This window comes from Mus caroli, chromosome 14, assembly GCF_900094665.2.
Source record: "Mus caroli chromosome 14, CAROLI_EIJ_v1.1, whole genome shotgun sequence".
In the NCBI taxonomy this organism is placed as follows: domain Eukaryota; kingdom Metazoa; phylum Chordata; class Mammalia; order Rodentia; family Muridae; genus Mus; species Mus caroli.
In genome coordinates, this window is record NC_034583.1 from 89,467,572 (window position 1) to 89,472,098 (window position 4,527).

The 4,527-nt window shown below is 38.8% G+C and overlaps 1 protein-coding gene across 4 annotated transcripts in view; it reads left to right on the forward strand.

Moving 5' to 3' along the window:
• Pibf1 (progesterone immunomodulatory binding factor 1) overlaps positions 1 to 4,527 on the forward strand; it is a 159,496-nt gene that overhangs the window by 84,105 nt on the left and 70,864 nt on the right. The gene's annotated exons all lie outside the window — the stretch shown is intronic.

A 4,527-nucleotide genomic window follows, 5' to 3' on the forward strand; every position in this document is an offset into this window, starting at 1 on the left:
AAAAATGTGGTACATTTACACAATGGAGTACTACTCAGCTATTAAAAAGAATGAATTTATGAAATTCCTAGGCAAATGGTTGGACCTGGAGGGCATTATCCTGAATGAAGTAACCCAATCACAAAAGAACTCAAATGATATGTACTCACTGATAAGTGGATATTAGCCCAGAAACTTAGACTACCCAAGATATAAGTTACAATTTGCAAAACACATGAAACTCAAAAAGAACAAAGACCAAAGTGTGGACACTTTGCCCCTTCTTAGAATTGGGAACAAAGCACCCATGGAAGGAGTTATAGAGACAAAGTTTGGAGCTGAGACAAAAGGATGGACCCTCTAGAGACTGCCATATCCAGGAATTCATACCATAATCAGCCTCCAAACACTGACACCATTGTATACACTAGCAAGATTTTGCTGATAGGACCCTGATATAGCTGTCTCTAGTGAGACTACACCGGGCCCTAGCAAACACATAAGTGGATGCTCACAGTCAGCTATTGGATGGATCACAGGGCCCCCAATGGAGGAGCTAGAGAAAATACCCAAGAAGTTAAAAGGATCTGCAACCCTATAGGTGGAACAACATGATGAACTAACCAGTACACCCGAGCTCTTGACTGTAGCTGCATATGTATCAAAAGATGGCCTAGTTGGCCATCACTGGATAGAGAGGCCCATTGGACTTGCAAACTTTTTATGCCCCAGTACAGGGGAACACCAGGGCCAAAAAGTGAGAGTGGGTGGGTAGGGGGTTGGGGGAGGGTATGGGGGACTTTTGGGATAGCATTGGAAATGTAAATGAGGAAAATACCTAATAAAAAATTTTTAAAAAGTATAAATACATGAAATATACTTTGTTCATAATAGATAGATGGATAGAGCCTCTCATGCAACTCTATTCATTGACTCTTTTTAAAATGTTCTTATTCAGTTGGTCGCATAGTTCACTGGCAAAGCTATTACCTAGCATTCACAACACCAATCCCCAACACCATAAAGGAAATAGGTTAATTTTTTTAACTTACTATGATTGTGTGTGTCAATGATGTGTATATGTGTGGACATTTTGCCACTGCACATTTGTGAGTGAAACATGGTGATTTGTGAGAGGACAACTTTGAAGAGTTGATTCTTTACCATCTTTACCTGGGTTATAGGAAATTTCCTCAGGTCTCCAGATTTAATAAAGCAAGTGCCTTTAGATGCCACGCTGTCTCAAGCCCCATGTTAGCTTTTTTAAAAACAAAGGACGTATATGGATTCAGGCAGTTGTACATGTAATAATAATCAAAGAGCCTCTTTTTTAATTCTTTTTAAAGGATTTTTTTTTAAGAAAGCCTTTCTTTGAACATAGTGGAACATGTGTCCTGTTATATGTTGGAGTGACTTTTGGGTATATGCCCAGGAATGGTATAGCTGGATCTTCAGGTAGAACTATTTCCAATTTTCTGAAGAGCCACCAGACTGGTTTCCAGCTTGCAAACCCAACAGCAGTGGAGGAGTGTTCTTTCTCCACATCCATGCCAACATCTGTTGTCTCCTAAGTTTTGATCTTTCATTCTGACTGGTGTAAGGTGGAATCTCAGGGTTGTATTGATTTGCATTTTCTTGATGACTAAGGATGTTGAACATTTCTTTAGGTGCTTCTCAGCCATTCAAGATTCCTAAGTTGAGAATTCTCTGTTTAACTCTGTACGCCATTTTTTTTTAACTTGGTTATTTTGGGTTTTGGAGGTTAGCTTCGTGAGTTCTTAATATATTTTGGATACTAGCCCTCTATCAGATGTGGAGCTGATGAAGATTTTTTTTTTTCCCAATCTGTTGGTTGCCAATTTGTCCCATTGACTGTGTCTTTTGCCTTACAGAAGCTTTTCGGTTTCATGGGGCCCCATTTACTGATTCTTGATCTTAGAACCATTAGAGCTCTGTTTAGGAAATTTCCCCCAGTGCCAATGAGTTCAAGGCTCTTTCCAGCTTTCTCTTCTATTTGATTCAATGTATCTGGCTTTATGTTGAGTCCTTGATCCACTTGGACTTGAGCCTTGTGCAAGGTGATTAAAATATAAATCTATTTTTATTTTTCTACATGCAGACCAACAAGTTAGACTAGCAAAATTTATTGAAAATGCCTTCTTTCTTCCATTGTATGTTTTTGGCTGCTGTATCAAAATTCAAGTGTCCTTATGTGTGTGGTTTTATTTCTGGGTCTTCAATTCCATTCCATTGATCAACGTATCTGTCTCTGTACCAATACCATGTGGTCTCTGTAGTAAAGCTTGAGGTCAGGGATGGTGATTCCCCCAGAAGTTCTTTTATTGTTGGGAATTGTTTTGGCTATCTTTTGTTTTTGTTTTTCCATGTGAAATTGAGATTTGCTTTTCCAGTCTGTGAAGAATTGTGTTGGAAACTCAATGGCGATTGCGTTGAATCTGTAGATTGCTTTTGGTAGGATGGCCATTTTTATTATGTTAATCTTACCCAATCCATGAACATGGGAGATCCTTCCATCTTCTGAGGTCTTATTCAGTTTCTTTTTTTTTTTTTTTTCAGGGAGTGGAAGTTCTTGTTATACAGATCTTTCACTTGCTTGGTATGAGTTACCCCAAGATATTTTATACTATTTGTGGGTATTGTGAAGGGTGTTGTTTCACTAATTTCTTTCATAGCCCTTTATCATTTGTATAAAGGATGGCTACTGATTTGTTTGAGTTAATTTTATATCCAGTCACTTTGCTAAAGCTTTCATTATCTGTAGAAGTTCTCTGGTAGATTTTTTTGGGGGTCTCTTACGTATACTACCATATCACCTGCAAATACCTTGGCTTCTTCTTTTCCAATTTGTATCCCATTGATCTCCTTTTGTTTTCTTATTGATCTAGCTAGAACTTCGAATACGATATTGAATAGATAAGGAGTGGGCAGCCTTGTCTTGACCCCGATTTTAGTGGGATTGCTTCATGTATCTCTCCATTTAGTTTGATATTGGCTGATGGTTTGCTGTATATTGCTTTTATTATGTTTAGGTAAAGGCCTTGAATTCATAATATGTCCAATACTTTTAACATGAAGGGGTGATATACTTTGTCAGAGGTTTTTTCAGCATCTAATGAGATGATCATATTTTTCTTTGAGTTTGTTTATGTAGTGGATTACATTAATGGGTGTTTATATATTGAACCATCCCTGCATCCCTGGGAGGAAATCTACTTGATTGTGATGAATGATGGTTTTGATGTTTTTTGAATTTTGTTTGTGAGAATTTTATTGATTATTTTTCATCGATATTCATAAGTGAGATTGGTCTGAAGTTCTCTTTTTTGTTGGTCTGTGTGGTTTAGGTATCAGAGTAATTGTGGCTTCATAGAATAAATTAGGTAGTGTTCCCTCTGTTTCTATTGTATGGAGTAGTTTGAGGAGTTTTTATCTTAGCTCTTCTTTGAAGGTCTGGTAGAATTCTGCACAAGAACCATCTGGTCCTGGGATTTTTTAATGGCTTCTATTTCCTTAGAAGATTTGGGGCTGTTTATCTGATCTTTTTTTAAAAAAAAAAGATTTATTCGTTTTATGTATATGAATACACTGTAGCTGTACAGATGGTTGTGAGTTATGTGGTTGCTAGGAATTGAACTCAGGACCTCTGCTCACTCTGGCCCCGCTGGCTCCAGCCCATATATTTATTATTATATGTAAGTACATTGAAGCTGTCTTCAAAAACACCAGAAGAGGGCATTAGATCTCACTATGGATGGTTGTGAGTCACCATGTGGTTGCTGGGAATTGAACTCAGGACCTTTGGAAGAGCAATACAATGCTCTTAACCACCAAGCCATCTCTCCAGCCCAGTTTTGTTGATTCTTTGTATCATCCTCTTTGTTTCTAATTGGTTGATTTCCATCCCTGAGTTTATTTCCCTGCAGTCTACTCCTATTGAGTGCATTTGCTTCTTTTTGTTCTAGGGTTTTCAGGTGTTCTGTTAAGTTGCTAGTGTAGGATCTTTCCAGTTTCCTTCCCAGGGCACTTAGTGCTGTGAGTTTTCCTTTTAGCACTGCTTTCATTGTGTTCCATAAGTTTGGATATGCTGTGTCTTCATGTTCATTGAATTCTAGAAAGTCTTTAATCTCTTTTCTTATTTCCCCCCTGACCAGGCTATCATTGAGTAGAGAGTTTTTCCATTTACGTGGGTCTGTGGGCTTTCTGTTGTTTTTATTGTTATTGAAGTCAAGCCTTAGGCCATGGTGATCTGATAGGGTACATGGAATTATGTTGATCTTCTTGGATTTGTTGAGGCTTGTTTTGTACCCATGGGTTCCACTACATATGTAGCACAGGATTGCCTTATCTGGCATCAGTGGGAAGGGAGGTACTTGGTCTGTGGAGGCTTGTTGCCCCAGCGAAGGGGGATGCTAGAGGGGTGAGGTGGGAGTGGGTGGGTTAGTAGGGGAGGATGCTCTTAGAGGCAAAGGAAAAGGGGAATGTGATGGGAGGTCTTCCCAGAGGGGAGACTGAGAAGGGGGGACAACA